Consider the following 22,247-nt stretch of genomic DNA (forward strand, 5'->3'; position numbering starts at 1 on the left):
CCTGCCCGCACATGGGAGGAAGACGGTTCAATCCCGCGTCCGGCCATCCTGATTTAGGTTTTCCGTGATTTCCCTAAATCGCTCCAGGCAAATGCCGGGATGGTTCCTTTGAAAGGGCACGGCCGACTTCCTTCCCCGTCCTTCCCAAATCCGATGAGACCAATCACCTCGCAGTATGGTCTCCTCCCGCAAACAATCCATCCAATCCCGCACATGGCAAGAGTTTCTGTTGCTTGTTTTCGTGCTTGTCAAACCATACCTTGGCCAGCAAGGTTGCCGGATCTGTCATCATTTCAGAACGTTTGAAACATTACGTGCAGGCCCCTCGAAATAGCTCGGAATTTTGACGATTTGAAGCGCCGATTGGACGGAATTTGGCATGGTGTCGCCTCAGGAAGACATCCAAAAACTTAGTCAGTCAATGTCAAGCCGAATAACTGCTTGCATAAGTGCCTGAGATGGACCAACGCGTTGTTGGCTTGCTCAGTTTATGGAGGTCTCTCCTTTCAATAAAGCATCCAATTTTTCTGAAATTATTATATTATCATTTGTCTTTCTGTGTATGCATATCACATTTATAGATTTCTGTGCTATGTGGATAATTCCTTTTTGTGTGTGTGTGTGTGTGTGTGTGTGTGTGTGTGTGTGTGTGTAACTCGAGCTATGAGCATTGAAATCTGAAACCTCTTGTCGAGTAGCCATGGTCAAAAAGGAAGAACATATTTAGTGACCCGCAAGATAAATACTGTATTAAGCACATTTACGGGTATGTCCAAGTCCAAACTAGACGTACCGTATGAGAACTTTTTTTGTTGTGAAAGCTATATTAAATAAGAGATTCCTATCTACCTGTCAAATTCGACACCTAGCTCCTTATCAAATATAGCTAACACTTTATCACATGAATCTTATTAGTGACACAAAGGTCATTGTACACAAATTTGCTTTTTGAAAATTGAGATCTGGAGACAAAGCTTCCTTGTAGGGGCTATTTTTTAGTACAGTTCATAGAAACAGAGACCATTCATAGATACGTCGAAAATAAAGTAAACAAAATACCCTCTGTTTCAGCTAGATACGCCAGGTAGACTAAAGGTCGTAGCTAACTAACTTTCATGTTCTGCCTTACGGCAGGTCTTGTCATGGGAGAAGCCTCGTCAGAGAGGTCCACCCCATGAGCGTCTAGGAACGTGATTCCAGTGGTGGTTTCCCGTTGCATTCCACTGATGATGATGAAATGATAATGAGTACAACACAACACCGAGTCCCTGAGCGGAGGAAATCTCCGACCCAGCCGGGAATCGAACCTGGACACTTGGCGTCGCAGACCGCCGCGCTGGCCACTCAACTATTGGGGCGGACAAAGGTTGAAGAAAGTGTACCAAATTCATTGCAAAATTATATATGCAAATGGACAGCTTATCGAGACTTGAAACTGCAAGGACGTTGCAAATACAACGAGACTACACTCCTGGAAATTGAAATAAGAACACCGTGAATTCATTGTCCCAGGAAGGGGAAACTTTATTGACACATTCCTGGGGTCAGATACATCACATGATCACACTGACAGAACCACAGGCACATAGACACAGGCAACAGAGCATGCACAATGTCGGCACTAGTACAGTGTATATCCACCTTTCGCAGCAATGCAGGCTGCTATTCTCCCATGGAGACGATCGTAGAGATGCTGGATGTAGTCCTGTGGAACGGCTTGCCATGCCATTTCCACCTGGCGCCTCAGTTGGACCAGCGTTCGTGCTGGACGTGCAGACCGCGTGAGACGACGCTTCATCCAGTCCCAAACATGCTCAATGGGGGACAGATCCGGAGATCTTGCTGGCCAGGGTAGTTGACTTACACCTTCTAGAGCACGTTGGGTGGCACGGGATACATGCGGACGTGCATTGTCCTGTTGGAAAAGCAAGTTCGCTTGCCGGTCTAGGAATGGTAGAACGATGGGTTCGATGACGGTGTGGATGTACCGTGCACTATTCAGTGTCCCCTCGACGATCACCAGTGGTGTACGGCCAGTGTAGGAGATCGCTCCCCACACCATGATGCCGGGTGTTGGCCCTGTGTGCCTTGGTCGTATGCAGCCCTGATTGTGGCGCTCACCTGCACGGCGCCAAACACGCATACGACCATCATTGGCACCAAGGCAGAAGCGACTCTCATCGCTGAAGACGACACGTCTCCATTCGTCCCTCCATTCACGCCTGTCGCGACACCACTGGAGGCGGGCTGCACGATGTTGGGGCGTGAGCGGAAGACGGCCTAACGGTGTGCGGGACCGTAGCCCAGCTGCATGGAGACGGTTGCGAATGGTCCTCGCCGATACCCCAGGAGCAACAGTGTCCCTAATTTGCTGGGAAGTGGCGGTGCGGTCCCCTACGGCACTGCGTAGGATCCTGCGGTCTTGGCGTGCATTCGTGCGTCGCTGCGGTCCGGTCCCAGGTCGACGGGCACGTGCACCTTCCGCCGACCACTGGCGACAACATCGATGTACTGTGTAGACCTCACGCCCCACGTGTTGAGCAATTCGGCGGTACGTCCAACCCGGCCTCCCGCATGCCCACTATACGCCCTCGCTCAAAGTCCGTCAACTGCACATACGGTTCACGTCCACGCTGTCGCGGCATGCTACCAGTGTTAAAGACTGCGATGGAGCTCCGTATGCCACGGCAAACTGGCTGACACTGACGGCGGCGGTGCACAAATGCTGCGCAGCTAGCGCCATTCGACGGCCAACACCGCGGTTCCTGGTGTGTCCGCTGTGCCGTGCGTGTGATCATTGCTTGTACAGCCCTCTCGCAGTGTCCGGAGCAAGTATGGTGGGTCTGACACACCGGTGTCAATGTGTTCTTTTTTCCATTTCCAGGAGTGTATATCGTCGATGGCAAAATGGCGCCATCCAAAATTGGCTCTGTCAACCATGGTGCACCGCAGACCATACATGGCAGGGGTCAACGACGTCTGTGAAGATACGTACGGGAGAATGGACGTGCAGCTGTTGTGCAGCTGACCGCTCAGATGGACCAATGGCATCTCCTCAACAACCGTTCAGTGTAAGTCGCTGCGCATGAACCTCCGCAACAGTCGTCTGGTTCATGCATCCTTGCTGACTACTGTTCATCGGCGATGAATGTCGGAATTTGCACGCCAGTGCCGCAACTGAATGGCGACAGGTGATCTTTCAGATGTGCTGTGTCTTCCGAACAAGACACAGCCGAGGAAAAAGCACCGCAGGCGTAAAGATGCGAGCTGGTGCCAGTGCCATAGAGACTCGCCACATGCGCAAGGTCCACAAGCGCTATGGGCGCGAATTGTCGGCCGAGTACAATCCGCCAATGACCGGACGACAACGGAAAGAAGCCTGCTCGGAGGACAGAAGAGCAGCTCTCGCCCACCTGGTGACAGAACGTCGTCCAGGGCTGACTCAGACAGGGAACGTCGTTTAGTGAAGTCTCAGAATTGAACAGACAGTTGTGGTCAATTGGTTTTGCTATGTACTGTGACGTTCACCTACGATTTTTTGCACTTAGCCTTTGAGGGCCTTTTTGTGTTATATTACAAGCAGTGTTGCAGACGTATTCATCTAGTTACAAAGATAAGTCAACATTTTAACCCATTTGGATGACTTTGTCACTAGTCTGTTGTAGTGTTGTAGAGCCTTCATTCACGTATCCTGTTACCTGACGCTGGTGCATAACTATGTAATAGTGGCAGGCAGAAATTGTCTTCGTGGTATACTGCACCAGAAGCCGTTTCATGAGCTCACACACTCGACCTACCGTAACAACAGTGGCAACTCGGTCTCCACAGCAGTAGCCACGAGACCTTTACAAAAGTGGCGACGAGGTTTTACAAAAAGATAAACCGCGTTTTATGCTCCTAATCCAATGCCCTGCAACAAATGTCGGAAGGGTCCAGGCCCTAGAACCAAAGCACATTAAAGGGGGAGGGCGAAGGGAGAAGTGTAGCAGTTTACTACTCCACATTTTATTCGAAGCAAATCATAATTTATGGGTTATTCGTTAGTTAATTACCAGTATCGGATCTCCAGTGGTACGTTACATGCCAAATTAGGCACAAAATGTCCTGTGTTATGCGATACTGTTCAAAATGGTTCAAATGGCTCTGAGCACTATGGGCCATAACATCTGAGGTCATCAGTCCCATAGACTGAGAACTACGAGGGTGAGTCAAATGAAAACATTAAATTTGTAATAACAAATCGAAATTTCGCGCCGTTATCCCTTAAGTTGGTAAGCGTGCAACAAACAGCGTGGAGAATGGCCTGTAGGTGGCAGCATAATGCAGATGCACACATACCGTCGCAGTAACACTACAAAGATGGCCGCCCAACTTGCGACTTGCACCAGGGAAGAACAGTGTTCTGTTATTCGGTGTTTGCGTAGTGAAGGTGTGAATCCTATTGAAATTCATCGATGAATGAAGGTTCAGTACGGTGATGCATGTTCGTCACAGCAGCAAGTCTACAAATCGAGTAGGAAGACCGCAAATGGTGTAACTTCAGTGGAAGATGTACCTCGCCCAGGTCAGGCATAACGAGTTGTGACTCCACAGAACATTCCAGCAGTTGAAGCCATAGTGAAGGAAAACCGCCGAGTGACACTGAATGACACTGCACCATGGTTACAGATTAGTCATGGGTCAGCACACCACATTGTGCATGATGTCCTTCAGTTTCACAAAGTCTCTGCAATATGGGTGCCACGGCAGCTGACTCCTGAAATGAGAGAACGACGTGTTGATGCTTGTGAAGAACTTCTTCGGCGCTTTGAACGAGAAGGTGATGGCTTCCTTGCAAGAATCGTTACTGAGGACGAAACCTGGGTTCACTTCCACCAACCGGAAACGAAGAGAACGAGCAAGGAATGGCGCCATTCCTAACCACCAAAACCAAAGAAGTTTCGAACAGAACCATCAGCAGAGAAGGTTATGCTGACTCTCTTTTTGGCGAAAAAGGTGTCATTTTGGAGCATTACATGCGTAGACGGACCACTGTCACCAGTGCATCATACACAGATCTCCTAAAAAATCATCTGCGGCCCGCAATCAAATCAAAGCGACGTGGATTACTGTCAGCAGGTGTCCTTTTGCAACATTACTGTGCAAGGTCCTTCACTGCCCGTACAACAGTTGCAACAATCACAGACCTACATTTTGAGTGTCTCCCTCATCCACCATACTCACCAGATCTTGCCCCAAGTGATTTCCATATGTTTGTACCACACAAAGACGCAATGGAAGGAAAGAAGTTCCGTTCTGATGAAGAGGTACACCAGGCGGTGCATGAGTGGTTGCGCGGACTACCAAAAGAATTTTTTTCTATAGGAATTTATGCACTTTGTAAGCGCTGGAGGACTTGCATTGAGCGTGGGGGAGATTATGTTGAAAACTGATACAGCTTTGTACCACTTCTGAACAATAAAAACTATTTTTAAAAAATTTAAGGTTTTCATTTGACTCACCCTCGTACTAAAACCTAACTAACCTAATAACATGACATACATCCATGCCCAAGGCAGGATTCGAACCTGCGACAGTAGCAGCTGCGCGGTTGCGGACTGAAGCGCCTAGAACCGCTCTGTCACAGCGGCCGGCTGCGATACTGAAATCGCAGTTTTTACGAGGGTTAAGTAATATAGGGTTGATTCGATAAAGGAAAATGGTGTTTTGTTTGAAAACAGGGTTGACGTACATTTAAATATTTTCACCGAAACATTCTAGTTCGCCCATTTTTTGGAAAGTGTAAACTCTGAAGAGCCACGAACACCAGACCGTATTTTCGTGATCAAACTTCAGTTCGCAGTACGAAGATATAACTGTTACCGTCGAAATCTGGTTGCCTTCCGCCAAGTCGTTTTATCATAATAATAGCGGATTAAAAATTTTGCCATTCGTCTGACGGCAAAAGGTGTGAACAAGATGAAAAATGGGAATGCAACTTCTGTTCTTGCCTTACACGGCTGAGGTGTGTGTGTGTGTGTGTGTGTGTGTGTGTGTGTGTGGTTTTTTTTCACACAGCACCACAAAAAGTACAAGTATCAAGTGTTTAGTTTATTTGTTTTTTGAGTCTTCGTCCGCCGACTGCTCGCGGGTGCTGTGTCACTGGATCTTTAAACAATGTCCTGCCTCTAATTGCTGTCATGCTTACGTCAGGGTTTCTCGTCTGATTCTGAGAACTGGTAACGAATACGAGTTTTTGCGAAATCCTGTTTCATATTTCATTTTGAATAAGGTGATTTAATCTGCCGTTCTGCGATGAATTATAGACACTACGAGGAATGATACAGGAGCGTTCTTGAAAAGTTACATAATGAAGCTACGACCGTTTCAGATCAGGCTCCACGTGACATGATAAATCCAGTACCACGAAACCTGTTTATGAAATAGGGACAGGGTATTACTAAATGGCTGGAAAATAATAATGTGGGATTTCCATATACTGACTTATCTTACGATGGATTTACGGATCTATTGAAACACGCGCGACTTTACTTCAAGTCGTAACAATTCCTTTTTGAGACCGTATTCGGCCCACTGGACAAAAATATTACAGTGCTGTGATAGCCTTTGGCGCACTGCGAATTCAGTGGCATCGAATATTGGGTCCTTATCGGGGACAGGATAAAACAAGACATTAAAGATTAACGATACCCTGCAAGCAGTGGCGTTCCACTCTACAAAGTGGTCCTCAAAGTGAGTGCAGGAGTTCAGTGTGACGTGTGCATAAACTCAGAAATAAGATTTACAAGCAGCAAACTGTCTCGACATGGCCACAAAATCGTTGGCAACTGCAGCTGACCATTACGACAACAAGAGTGCAACGAGAAGCGAAAACGATTAAGTTACCGTCTTTTTATTCATCATTATGTCCTACAAAATTTATTACATCTAATCACCGCACATCGTAATTCTACTTTCCATTTACTGTTGCAAATACACACCAGTTTTCATGGTTCAGTTATTGATAGTTGCTTGTATACCGAGTATTGGTATTCATTAACATGTTACTACTTCGTAGAAGTTAGATTCATGTCCTTCACACGCGACAATCGCGCATCGTGGAGACGCTGTTGCCGGACACGTAAACAAAAAGCCGTGGAATAGGCGCACTGATAGAGCGTTGGTATCGCAGCTACATTCGACAGCAGCGTCACATTTTCGCATCTGAAACTGATGTGCTAAACTTAAGGGTGAAACTGACTTTCACATGACGTGTCACTGCTAAAACGGAAAACTCCACACCGCACCTGCTCAGATTTAGTGGTAAGACGGCCCAATGGATAGCGCGTCAAAAGCTGAACACTGATCAGTCATCAAAACAGGAAGGTGTACTGAACTGCGAAAAAACAAAAAGCAAAACAGAAGCAGTGAACGGTCCAAGAACAAGATGTGCAATAGACAGCAGCCTCAAACAGCAACGGCGTCGTGGTTGTCTTCCCGCCTACGAGGGTGAGTCAAATGAAAACCTTAAATTTGTAATAACAAATCGAAATTTCGCGCCGTTACCCTGTAAGTTGGTAAGCGTGCTACAAACAGCGTGCAGAATGGCCTGTACGTGACATCATAGTGCAGATGCACACATGCCGTCGCAGTATCAGTATAAAGATGGCCGCCTCACTTGCGACTTGCACCAGGGAAGAACAGCGTTCTGTTATTCGGTTTTTGTTTAGTGAAGGTGTCAAATCTACTGAAATTCATCGACGAATGAAGGTTCATTACCGTGATGCATCTTTGTCACAGCAGCAAGTCTACGAACGGAGTAGGAAGTTCGCAAATGGTGTGACTTCAGTGGAAGATGCTCCTCGTCCAGGTCAGGCCCAACGAGCTGTGACTCCACAGAACATTGCGAGCAGTTGAAGCCATAGTGAAAGTGACACTGAATGACATTGCAGCATGGGTCAGCACACCACATTGTGCATGATGTGCTCCAGTTTCACAAAGTGTCTGCAAGATGGGTGCCACGGCAGCTGACCGCTGAAATGAGAGAACGATGTCTTGATGCTTGTGAAAAACTTCTTCGGCGCTTTGAACGAGAAGGTGATCGCTTCCTTGCAAGAATCGTTACTGGGGACGAAACCTGGGTTTACTTCCACCAACCGGAAACGAAGAGAGCGAGCAAGGTATGGCGCCATTCCTCATCACCAAAACCAAAGAAGTGTCGAACAGAACCATCAGCAGAGAAGGTTATGCTGACTCTCTTTTTGGCGAAAAAGGCGTCATTTTGGAGCATTACATGCGTAGACGGACCTCTGTCACCAGTGCATCATACACAGATCTCCTAAAAAATCATCTGCGGCCTACAATCAAATCAAAGCGACGTGGTTTGCTGTCAGCAGGTGTCCTTTTTGCAACATGACAATGCAAGGCCCCACGCTGTCCGTACAACATTTGCAACAATCACAGACCTGCATTTTGAGTGTCTTTCTCATCCACCACACTCACCAGACCTTGCCCCAAGTGATTTCCATATGTTTGGACCACTCAAAGACGGAATGAGAGGAAAGAAGTTCCCTTCTGATGAAGAGGTACGCCACGCGGTGCATGAGTGGTTGCGCGGACTACCAAAAGAATTTTTTTTCTAAAGGAATTTATGCACTTTGTAAGCGCTGGAGGACTTGCATTGAGCGTGGGGGAGATTATGTTGAAAAGTGATACAGCTTTGTACCACTTCTGCACAATAAATAATATTTTTTAAAAAAATATTTAAGGTTTTCATTCGACTCACCCTCGTAGTATTAAACATGCCGGCACGGTAGCTCAGCGTGTTCTCTCAGAGAGTTAGCTGCCCTCTGCACTAAAAAATGCTGAGCTAACGGATCAACGATGAATTTGAGTAAGCGTCATGGGGTGTCCGCCCCGAACAAATACACCAACGATTAACAAAGAAAATGAGATAAAAAACAAGAAAGTGGTCATGGTGCTGGACTGTCAAGCAGCCGTGCCGTGCTCAAAACTCTCTGGCGCAATTTATTTATTTTTTCAAAACTTTGGAAACTGTCCGTCCGGTCATTAAAATGTTTGTTCTCTTTCCGTAGCACCAAGCGAGGTGATGCAGTGGTTAGCACACTGGACTCGCATTCGGGAGGACGACGGTTCAATCTCGCGTCGGCCATCTTGATTTAGGTTTTCCGTGATTTCCCTAAACTGCTTCAGGCAAATGCCGGGATTATTCCTATGAAGGGCACGGTAGACTTCCTTTCCTATCCTTCCCCAATCCGATGAGACCGATGAAGTCGCCTGTTGGTCCCTCCCACCAGATCACCCCAACCAACCTTTCTGTAGTTTTGCCAGTTGTCATATTATACATTGGTTAAAGAATGTGAGTCATGTATTAGGAATACGTTACCGTCGCAAGTAAATGTGATGTATACCCCGAGCTGGCGAGATACCGCATAGAAGTCTCACAGAAATGGAAACAACAAATAAGTGTGTGTGGACTATGTTACAACAAAGGAATTAAAGAATCAATACTGCCAAAACGGAGTGCAAAAATATATCTTTTGACAGAGCACAGAGAAACTGAGTGACTATGAAAAATGGTTCAAATGGCTCTGAGCACTATGGGACTTAACTTCTGAGGTCATCAGTCCCCTAGAACTTAGAACTAGTTAAACGTAACTAACCTAAGGACACCACACACATCCATGCCAGAGGCAGGATTCGAACCTACGACCGTAGCGGTCGCGCGGTTCCAGACTGTAGCGCCTAGAACCACTCGGCCACCCCGGCCGGCTGTGACTATGAAACTGTTGCGCTTATTTGTTACCGCTTATGTGACAAACTATCATGTCTTCATCATTTCCTTGGAAGTGATCACTTTCACAATCATATCAGGCAAGTAGGATATCTCACTCTCCAGTCGTACAAATTAGGTGTGTCGATAAGACATACCTTTCATATGACACACGTACTGTCACTAATGCCGTGTATTAAACACCAGACGTGTTTTCCGGTGGAGGATTCGGTTGACTTGTCGCATCGCCATCAAACGTTTGCGGTTCCCATTTGAAAGCCACTTCCTTTCGTCTGCTAATAGAATAGTTGTGCAGAATCAACTGTCGTTATAGGCCCCTACCTTACACCTCGCTGTTGCAAGCGGACGTTACACCACGACACAGACACACACATTTGCATAAAGCCAACAGCGAAGAAAAACAAACTGGTTCAAGGGAGATTTGAATACGGCTCGCCCGCTTGGTAATCCTACAACGTAACCATTTTCTATGTTAAATTAGTCTATGTACAAGAATTCCAGGAGTCGCTAGCGCCTTCCGGTTGGCGCAACATCCAAACGTGTCTTCTCGAGGTATTAATGGTGATTCCGTTTGTAGTGCTTTCAGAACATCATGTCGGCAAGAAAGCATCGGCATCTCTTGGCTTGGACGTTCCAGCTGAAAGGCGGGTCATGAAAGTCGCTCCACAGAAAATTGGAAAAGAACTGCTTTCATCTGGGGTTGCGAACAAGTGCACAGTGTCGATCGTTAAGGTACGTCCAATAACCTAGTTCTGATTTCTCGTCGGGGCCAAAAACCATTCAACCACGACACCGTTGTTCTTCATTGCTGCTCTGTTTTATTTTATTTATTTATTTATTTATATTTTTTATTTATTTATTTAGTTTTTGACAAACCAGTACACTTTCTTCGTGTTTTCGTGCTTGATCTCTGTTCAGTTTTTGACGGGCTGTCCACTGAGCCGTCTTACCACTAAATCTACATCTACATCTACATGGTTACTCTGCAATTCACACTTAAGTGCCTGGCAGAGGGTTCATCGAACCATTTTCATACTACTTCTCAACCATTCCACTCTCGAATGGCGCGTGGGAAGAAGGAACACCTAAATCTTTCCGTTCGAGCTCTGATTTCTCTTATTTTATTATGATAATCATTTCTCCCTACGTAGGTGGATGCAAACAAAATATTCTGGCATTCGGAAGAGAAAGTTGCTCATTGAAATTTCGTAAATAGATCTCGCCGCAAAGAAAACCACGTTTGTTTCAGTGACTGCCACCCCAACTCGCGTATCATATCAGTGACACTCTCACCCCTATTGCGCGATAACACGAAACGAGCTGCCCTTCTTTGCACTTTTCCGATGTCCTCGTCAATCCTACCTGGTAAGGATCCCACACCACACAGCAATATTCCAGCACAGGACGGACAAGTGTAATGTAGGCTGTCTCGTTAGTGGGTTTGTCGCATCTTCTAAGTATTCTGCCAACAAAGTGCAGTATTTGTTTCGCCTTCCCCACAATATTATCTATGTGGTCTTTCCAATTTAAGTTGCTCGTAACTGTTATTCCTAGATATTTAGTCGAACTGACAGCCCTTAGATTTGTGTGATTTGTCGTATACCCAAAATTTATAGGATTTCTTTTAGTACCCATGTGGATGCCCTCGCACATTTCTTTGTTTAGTACCAATTGCCACTTCTCGCACCATACAGAAATTCTCTCTAGATCATTTTGTAATTGGAATTGATCGCCTGATGATTTTACTAGACGGTAAATTACAACGTCATCTGCATACAATTCAACGGGATTGCTCAGATTATCACCTAGATCATTTATGTAAATTAGGAACAGCAGAGGGCCTATGACACTACCTTGCGGAACGCCAGATATCACTTCTGTTCTACTCAGTGATTTACCGTCTATCACTGCGAACTGTGACCTCTCTGAGAGGAAATCACGAATCCAGTTACACAACTGGGATGATACTCCATATGCACGCAATTTAATTAATAGTCGCTTGTGAGGAACGGTATCAAAAGCCTTCTGGAAATCTAGGAATATGGAATCGATCTGAGATCCCTTACACAGCACTCATTACTTCATGGGAATAAAGAGCTAACTCTGTTGCACAAGAACGATATTTTCTGAATCCGTATTGGTTAGGTATCAATAAGTCATTTTCTTCAAGGTGATTCATAATGTTCGAGTACAGTATATGCTCCAAAATCCTACTGAAAATTGAGGTCAGTGATAAGGGTCTGTAATTCAATGTGTTACTCCTGTTTCCTTTCATGAATATTGGTATGACCTGTGCTACTTTCCAGTCCTTAGGAACAGAACTTTCGTCAATTGAGTGGTTGTATGTGATTGCTAAGAAAGGCACTATTGTGTCTGAATACTCTGAAAGGAACCTGATTGGTACACCATATGGACCGGAAGACTTGTCTTTCTTAAGTGATTTGAGTTGTTTCGCAACACCTAATATATCTACTTTTATGTCACTCTTGCTAACAGCTGTTCTGGTTTCCAATTCTGGGATATTTACTTCGTCTTCTTTCGAGAAGGAATTACGGAAAACTGTATTTAGTAACTCCGCTTTAGTGGTACCATCATCGGTAACATTTCCATCGCTATCGCGCAGTGACGGTATTGACTGTTTTTTGCCACTGGTGTACTTTACATACGACCAGAATCTCTTTGGGTTTTCTATCATATTTTGAGACAATGTTTCATTGTGGAAACTATTAAAAGCATCTCGCACCGAAGTCCGCACTAAATTTCGAGCTTCCATGACACTTAACTAGTATTGGGAATTTTGCGTTCTTCTGAATTTCGCATGCTTTTTTCGTTGCTTCTGCAACAGTGTTCTGACGTGTTTTGTGTACCATGGTGGATCAATCATTTCTCTTATTAACTTCTGCGGTATGAATCTACTTATTGCTGGTGATACTGTATCTTTGAATTTGGACCATATCTGGTCTACACTTACACAATTAGCTTGAAGGAATGGAGACTCTCTCTTAGGAAGGCATCAAGCGAATTTTTATCTGCTGTATTAAATAGATTTATTTTGCATTTATTTTTAGTGGTTTTGGTTGATATCGTTTTGAGCCTTGGTGCAATGACCTTGTGTTCACTAATCCCTGTAGCCGTATGACGCTCTCTACTACATCAGGATTATTTGTGGCTAAGAGGCCAAGTGTGTTGTCGCAACCATTTACAATTCATGTGGGCTCATGAAGTAATTGTTCAAATTAATTCTCAGAGAAAGCATTTAGTACAATTTTGGAACATGTTTTCTGTCTTCCACCGGCTTTGAACATGTATTTTCGCCAACAAATCGAGGGTAGGTTGAATTCTCCACCAGTTATAACTGTGGGATACTTATTTGCAATGAGATTCAAGTTTTCTTTGAACCGTTCAGCTATTATATCATCTGAGTCAGGGGTCGGTAGAAGGAGCCAATTATTATTTTGGTACCGCTGTTGAGTATAACCTCTACCCATAGTAATTCGCAGGAAATATCTATTTCAACTTCGCTACAAGATATATCACTACCAACAGACACAAACACACCACCGCCTACATTATTTAATCTGTCCTTTCTGAACACGGTTTGCGACTCTGTAAAAATTTCGGCAGAATTTATCTCCGGCATTAGCCAGCTTTCTGTACCTATAACGATTTCAGCTTCAGTGCTTTCTATCAGTTCTAGAAGCTCTGTTACTTATCCAACACAGCTACGACAATTTACAACTACAATACCGAATGTTGCTTGGTCGATTCTCGTCGTTTCTTTGCCCTGCACTCTTTGAGACTGGAGCCCATTTTGATCTTTCCCGAGGTTGTCTAACCTAAAAAACCGCCCAGTCCACGCCACACAGCCCCTGCTACCCGTGTAGCAGCCTCCTGCGTGTAGTGGTCACCTGACCTATTTAGCGGAACCCGAAACTCCACCACCCTATGGCGCAATTCGAGGAATCTGCAGCTTACGCGGTCGCAGAACCGTCTGAGCCTCTGATTCGGACCCTCCACTCGGCCCTGTACCAAAGGTCCGCAATCGGTCCTGTCGACGATGCTGCAAATGGTGAGCTCTGTCTTCATCTCGCTAGCAATACTGTCAGTCTTCACCAACTCAGATAGCCGCCGGAAACCAGAGAGAATCTCTTTCGATCCATAGCGACACACGTCATTAGTGCCGACATGAGCCTCCACCTGCAGTTGGCTGCACCCTGTACCCTTCATGACATCAGGAAGGTCCCTTTCCACATCTTGTATGACTCCCACGGTATGCACACGGAGTGCACATTGGCTTTCTTCCCGTCCTTAGTTGCCATATCCCTAAGGTGCTCCATCACTGGAGCTCCCAATGACAAGCAGTCCCACACTGTGCTTGTCCGGACTTCTCAGTAAGACCGGCCACTGCCGTAACAGGCGAGGCCGCCCTTGCTGGCTCAGAAGTACTTCCAGTAGTGGGCAGTACCTCAAACCTGTTACGGAGGCGTAAGGGTACAGCCTTGCGGCCTTCACCTATTTTCACCTTCCAACAAGGGATTCGCGACCCCGCCACAGTTCGTCAATTGCCGTCAGGCAAGTGTCGACTAGTAGGGACGTCCGAATCCGAGGGCGCAGTGGCATCAGAGATCCCAGACGACGCTACAGGTTCCAGAAGCCCAAAAGCGCTCGCCTCAGGTGTCCCAGTGTCACCTGCGGCCCAGAGCAACAGCCTGGAGCCTGTCGATAACGGCCAACACAGCTTCCAGCTGCTTACGGACGGTGGTCAATTCCCCCTAAATCCGTACACAACAGGCGCAGTCCCTATCCATCCCTAACGATTTTTTTCCTCTCTTTTACGAGGGCAGTTCAATAAGTAACGCAACACATTTTTTTTCTCGGCCAATTTTGGTTGAAAAAACCGGAAATTTCTTGTGGAATATTTTCAAACATTCCCGCTTTGTCTCGTATAGTTTCATTGACTTCCGACAGGTGGCAGCGCTGTACGGAGCTGTTACAATGGCGTCTGTAACGGATGTGCGTTGCAAACAACGGGCAGTGATCGAGTTTCTTTTGGCGGAAAACCAGGGCATCTCAGATATTCATAGGCGCTTGCAGAATGTCTATGGTGATCTGGCAGTGGACAAAAGCACGGTGAGTCGTTGGGCAAAGCGTGTGTCATCATCGCCGCAAGGTCAAGCAAGACTGTCTGATCTCCCGCGTGCGGGCCGGCCGTGCACAGCTGTGACTCCTGCAATTGCGGAGCGTGCGAACACACTCGTTCGGGATGATCGACGGATCACCATCAAATAACTCAGTGCTCAACTTGATATCTCTGTTGGTAGTGCTGTCACAATTGTTCACCAGTTGGGATATTCAAAGGTTTGTTCCCGCTGGGTCCCTCGTTGTCTAACCGAACACCATAAAGAGCAAAGGAGAACCATCTGTGCGGAATTGCTTGCTCGTCATGTGGCTGAGGGTGACAATTTCTTGTCAAAGATTGTTACAGGCGGTGAAACATGGGTTCATCACTTCGAACCTGAAACAAAACGGCAATCAATGGAGTGGCGCCACACCCACTCCCCTACCAAGAAAAAGTTTAAAGCCATACCCTCAGCCGGTAAAGTCATGGTTACAGTCTTCTGGGACGCTGAAGGGGTTATTCTGTTCGATGTCCTTCCCCATGGTCAAACGATCAACTCTGAAGTGTATTGTGCTACTCTTCAGAAATTGAAGAAACGACTTTAGCGTGTTCGTAGGCACAAAAATCTGAACGAACTTCTCCTTCTTCATGACAACGCAAGACCTCACACAAGTCTTCGCACCCGAGAGGAGCTCACAAAACTTCAGTGGACTGTTCTTCCTCATGCACCCTACAGCCCCGATCTCGCACCGTCGGATTTCCATATGTTTGGCCCAATGAAGGGCGCAATCCGTGGGAGGCACTACGCAGATGATGAAGAAGTTATTGATGCAGTACGACGTTGGCCCCGACATCGACCAGTGGAATGGTACCGTGCAAGCATACAGGCTCTCATTTCAAGGTGGCGTAAGGCCGTAGCATTGAATGGAGATTACGTTGAAAAATAGTGTTGTGTAGCTAAAAGATTGGGGAATAACCTGGTGTATTTCAATGCTGAATAAAACAACCCCTGTTTCAGAAAAAAATGTGTTGCATTACTTATTGAACTGCCCTCGTATCTCACAAGCCGTTCAAAACAAACAGATGACTGACGACTACGCGGATTTACACTATACGGGTACTAAAACGCGATGCTACAACTCTCAAATACTGTAATACGCCCGAAATTTGTTAATTAAACTATGCAAGTAAGCAAAAACACGCAGAGATATTAAGAATTACACTATAAAACAAATAAGTGAGCTAAGAGTGCGACTTGCTGCTGGCTGCTGCTTATCCAACGGCGGCAGGGAGGGTGATGCGATTGGCAGTTTCCTTTATAATTAACATGGTTCTATGAAATTTCGAACAGACGCAGAAAGAACAGCTACAGTACAGTACAGAAGGTAGCTCAAAGAAATACGTAATGAAACCAACTGAAACTACACATTTATTCAAAGACAATTATTATAGTGACCAGTCTGCCGAGCCTGTTGGCAAGCGGACTGCACTCAGCCCTTGTGAGGCCAACTGAGGAACTACTTGACTGAGAAGTAGCGGCTCCAGACTCGTAAACTAACATACGGCCGAGAGAGCGGTATGCTGACCACATGCCCCTCCATACCCGCATCCAGTAACGCCTGTGGTCTGAGGATGACACGGTGGCCGGTCGGTACCGTTGGGCCTTCCAAGGCCTGGTCGGACGGAGTGTAGTTTACTTAATTATAACACTGAAACAACTGCGATTTATGATAATGACCTCGACATCAAAAAATGCAGGACATACTACTTAATATGGTGTGCGAACACACCGGACGGCAATGCAAGCTCTACAACATGCCCCCGTGCTTGTCAAAAGATGTGTAAGGACTTCTTGTGGTAGAGCGATTCATTTTTTCACCAGCGCAGTTGTAACTGCAGGGTGGTCATTGGTGAATGTGGACATGCTGCGATACGTCTCCCCCCCCCCCCGCCCACCCAAATACCCCACGTGCTCAATGGGACCTAAGTCGGGAAAACGAGCAGACCAATCCATTCATCGAATATCCTCTCGTTCCAAGAGGTCCTCCACCTGCACATTTCGAAGCGGTCGCGCATTGTCATTCATACACTCCTGGAAATTGAAATAAGAACACCGTGAATTCATTGTCCCAGGAAGGGGAAACTTTATTGACACATTCCTGGGGTCAGATACATCACATGATCACACTGACAGAATCACAGGCACATAGACACAGGCAACAGAGCATGCACAATGTCGGCACTAGTACAGTGTATATCCACCTTTCGCAGCAATGCAGGCTGCTATTCTCCCATGGAGACGATCGTAGAGATGCTGGATGTAGTCCTGTGGAACGGCTTGCCATGCCATTTCCACCTGGCGCCTCAGTTGGACCAGCGTTCGTGCTGGACGTGCAGACCGCGTGAGACGACGCTTCATCCAGTCCCAAACATGCTCAATGGGGGACAGATCCGGATATCTTGCTGGCCAGGGTAGTTGACTTACACCTTCTAGAGCACGTTGGGTGGCACGGGATACATGCGGACGTGCATTGTCCTGTTGGAACAGCAAGTTCCCTTGCCGGTCTAGGAATGGTAGAACGATGGGTTAGATGACGGTTTGGATGTACCGTGCAGTATTCAGTGTCCCCTCGACGATCACCAGTGGTGTACGGCCAGTGTAGGAGATCGCTCCCCTCACCATGATGCCGGGTGTTGGCCCTGTGTGCCTCGGTCGTATGCAGTCCTGATTGTGGCGCTCACCTGCACGGCGCCAAACACGCATACGACCATCATTGGCACCAAGGCAGAAGCGACTCTCATCGCTGAAGACGACACGTCTCCATTCGTCCCTCCATTCACGCCTGTCGCGACACCACTGGAGGCGGGCTGCACGATGTTGGGGTGTGAGCGGAAGACGGCCTAACGGTGTGCGGGACCGTAGCCCAGCTTCATGGAGACGATTGCGAATGGTCCTCGCCGATACCCCAGGAGCAACAGTGTCCCTAATTTGCTGGGAAGTGGCGGTGCGGTCCCCTACGGCACTGCGTAGGATCCTACGGTCTTGGCGTGCATCCGTGCGTCGCTGCGGTCCGGTCCCAGGTCGACAGGCACGTGCACCTTCCGCCGACCACTGGCGACAACATCGATGTACTGTGGAGACCTCACGCCCCACGTGTTGAGCAATTCGGCGGTACGTCCACCCGGCCTCCCGCATGCCCACTATACGCCCTCGCTCAAAGTCCGTCAACTGCACATACGGTTCACGTTCACGTTGTCGCGGCAAACTACCAGTGTTAAAGACTGCGATGGAGCTCCGTATGCCACGGCAAACTGGCTGACACTGACGGCGGCGGTGCACAAATGCTGCGCAGCTAGCGCCATTCGACGGCCAACATCGCGGTTCCTGGTGTGTCCGCTGTGCCGTGCGTGTGATCATTGCTTGTACAGCCCTCTCGCAGTGTCCGGAGCAAGTATGGTGGGTCTGACACACCGGTGTCAATGTGTTCTTTTTTCCATTTCCAGGAGTGTATAAATGAAGTCAGGGCCGAATACATCTAGGAAAAGGCCCACGTGCGGAAGGATTACAGTTCCACAATAACGTTGATCGGCGAGTGTACCCAAGTTCAAAAATTAGAGGTCAGTACGGCTAAGCACCTTTATACCTCCCACCAACATAATACTTGGACGACCAAAATGCCCATGCTCGTCATCGTTCCTGGGTGCTTTACACGTTCCCACCTCTCGCCGTACGAGGGTTCCTCCAGAATCACAGACGGAATCTGTTCTCATCCGAGAAGAGCACGCTATCCCAATCCTCGTTGGTCCAGCACCTTTGCAGTTGAAACTAGCGCAAACGGTGCCACCGATGAGTGTGTGTCAACTTTACACAACGTACTGGTCGTCGGGCTAAGAGACCAACCCCCTGCAGTCGCCGTGCCTCTGTGGAGTGTGGGGTTGCGTACCTTGCAGTCTCGTTATAGGTGACTGCAGTTATTGACGTGGGTCACTTGTCTGTTGCACCATGTAACGGTTATCGGCTGCCTTTATATGACCGTGGTCGACCACCTCATCTCATTCGGGTAGCAGGGCCTACGTTTCGGAACGCCCCCCACGCACGTCAGACAATCTGCCTACACTCGTCACACTTCGTCTTTCTTCCAGTTTTCCGATGATTCTTCCCCGTGTGAAGCAGTCCAGTTGTTGTCTTCGGGCCATGCTGTAATGAAGAACACCCTCACAGTGTACCGTAAGTACTCGCTGATTGACACACACTTCTCCTGTTGCATCATGTTGCGGCGGCAGCTACATTTGGCGCTGTAGTCACGCTGACGTCACGCCACGTGACGCTAGGCCTACGAGAAAGTCAGGCAACGATGCGTACGTCACGAAGGTAGGTTTGAGCTCGCTCGCTCGCTCAAGTCAGCAGACAAACTACGTTTGTACACCTGTTAACTCGTAACTAGGTGTGTACGTACAAACGAGAATTGTATCTTCTACTGGAATCCGCTATTATGGAGTCTCTCTGTTATTATTCCTACAACGATCGAAAGTCCATAGGCCTGCTTATAATTTGTTACGATTGTACTGGGATACAGTAAAACTAAAATCATGCCAAAATGATTGTCAGTTGCATAAGGCACCACTTCTCGTATGAAATGAGCAGTATTAAGCAGAAGGTCGTTTTACCATTTATAGCGAGTTGTTGTTGTTGTGGTCTTCAGTCCTGAGACTGGTTTGATGCAGCTCTCCATGCTACTCTATCCTGTGCAAGCTTCTTCATCTCCCAGTACCTACTGCAACCTACATCCTTCTGAATCTGCTTAGTGTATTCATCTCTTGGTCTCCCCCTACGATTTTTACCCTCCACGCTGCCCTCCAATACTAAATTGGTGATCCCTTGATGCCTCAGAACATGTCCTACCAACCGATCCCTTCTTCTGGTCAAGTTGTGCCACAAACTTCTCTTCTCCCCAATCCTATTCAATACTTCCTCATTAGTTATGTGATCTACCCATCTAATCTTCAGCATTCTTCTGTAGCACCACATTTCGAAAGCTTCTATTCTCTTCTTGTCCAAACTATTTACCGTCCATGTTTCACTTCCATACATGGCTACACTCCATACAAATACTTTCAGAAATGACTTCCTGACACTTAAATCTATACTCGATGTTAACAAATTTCTCTTCTTCAGAAACGCTTTCCTTGCCATTGCCAGTCTACATTTTATATCCTCTCTACTTCGACCATCATCAGTTATTTTGCTCCCCAAATTACAAAACTCCTTTACTACTTAAAGTGTCTCATTTCCTAATCTAATACCCTCAACATCACCCGACTTAATTCGACTACATTCCATTATCCTCGTTTTGCTGTTGTTGATGTTCATCTTATGTCCTCCTTTCAAGAGACTGTCCATTCCGTTCAACTGCTCTTCCAAGTCCTTTTCTGTTTCTGGCAGAATTACAATGTCATCGGCAAACCTCAAAGTTTATATTTCTTCTCCATGGATTTTAATACCTACTCCGAATTTTTCTCTTGTTTCCTTTACTGCTTGCTCAATATACAGATTGAATAACATCGGGGAGAGGCTACAACCCTGTCTTACTCCCTTCTCAACCACTGCTTGCCTTTCATGTCCCTCGACTCTTATAACTGCCATCTGGTTTCTGTACAAATTGTAAATAGCCTTTCGCCCCCCGTATTTTACCCCTGCCGCCTTTAGAATTTGAAAGAGAGTATTCCAGTCAACATTGTCAAAAGCTTTATCTAAGTCTACAAATGCAAGAAACGTAGGTTTGTCTTTCCTTAATCTTTCTTCTAAGATAAGTCGTAAGGTCAGTATTGCCACACGTGTTCCAGTATTTCTACGGAATCCAAACTGATCTTCCCCGAGGTCGGCTTCTACTAGTTTTTCCATTCGTCTGTAAAGAATTCGTGTTAGTATTTTGCAGCTGTGGCTTATTAAACTGATTGTTCGGTAATTTTCACATCTGTCAACACCTGCTTTCTTTGGGATTGGAATTATTATATTCTTCTTGAAGTCTGAGGGTATTTCGCCTGTTTCATACATCTTGCTCACCAGATGGTAGAGTTTTGTCAGGACTGGCTCTCCCAAGGCCGTCAGTAGTTCCAATGGAATGTTGTCTACTCCGGGGGCCTTGTTTCGACTCAGGTCTTTCAGTGCTCTGTCAAACTCTTCACGCAGTATCGTATCTCCCATTTCATCTTCATCTACATCCTCTTCCATTTCCATAATATTGTCCTCAAATACAACGCCCTTGTATAGACCCTCTATATACTCCTTCCACCTTTCTGCCTTCCCTTCTTTGCTTAGAACTGGGTTTCCATCTGAGCTCTTGATGTTCATACAAGTGGTTCTCTTATCTCCAAAGGTCTCTTTAATTTTCCTGTAGGCAGTGTCTATCTTACCCCTAGTGAGATAAGCCTCTACATCCTTACATTTGTCCTCTAGCTATCCCTGCTTAGCCATTTTGCACTTCCTGTCGATCTTATTTTTGAGACGTTTGTATTCCTTTTTGCCTGATTCATTTATTGCATTTTTATATTTTCTCCTTTCATCAATTAAATTCAATATTTCTTCTGTTACCCAAGGATTTCTACTAGCCCTCGCCTTTTTACCTACTTGATCCTCTGCTGCATTCACTATATGATCCCTCAAAGCTACCCATTCTTCTTCTACTGTATTTCTTTTCCGCATTCCTGTCAATTGTTCCCTTATGCTCTCCCTGAAACTCTGTACAACCTCTGGTTTAGTCAGTTTATCCAGGTCCCATCTCCTTAAATTCCCACCTTTTTGCAGTTTCTTCAGTTTTAATCTACATGTCATAACCAATAGATTGTGGTCAGAGTCCACATCTGCCCCTGGAAATCTCTCACAATTTAAAACCTGGTTCCTAAATCTCTGTCTTACCATGATATAATCTATCTGATACCTTTTAGTATCTCCAGGGTTCTTCCATGTATACAACCTTCTATCATGATTCTTAAGTTGTGCTCTGTGCAAAATTCTACCAGACGGCTTCCTCTTTCATTTCTTAGCCCCAATCCATATTCACCTACTACGTTTCCTACTCTCCCTTCTCCTACACTCGAATTCCGGTCACCCATGACTATTAAACTTTCGTCTCCCTTCACTATCTGAATAATTTCTTTTATTTCATCATATATTTCTTCAATTTCTTCGTCATCTGCAGAGCTGGTTGGCATATAAACTTGTACTACTGTAGTAGGTGTGGGCTTCGTATCTATCTTGGCCACAATAATGCGTTCACTATGCTGTTTGTAGTAGCTTACCCGCATTCCTATTTTCCTATTCATTATTAAACCTAC

The sequence above is a fragment of the Schistocerca cancellata genome, chromosome 7 (genome assembly GCF_023864275.1).
Source record: "Schistocerca cancellata isolate TAMUIC-IGC-003103 chromosome 7, iqSchCanc2.1, whole genome shotgun sequence".
In the NCBI taxonomy this organism is placed as follows: domain Eukaryota; kingdom Metazoa; phylum Arthropoda; class Insecta; order Orthoptera; family Acrididae; genus Schistocerca; species Schistocerca cancellata.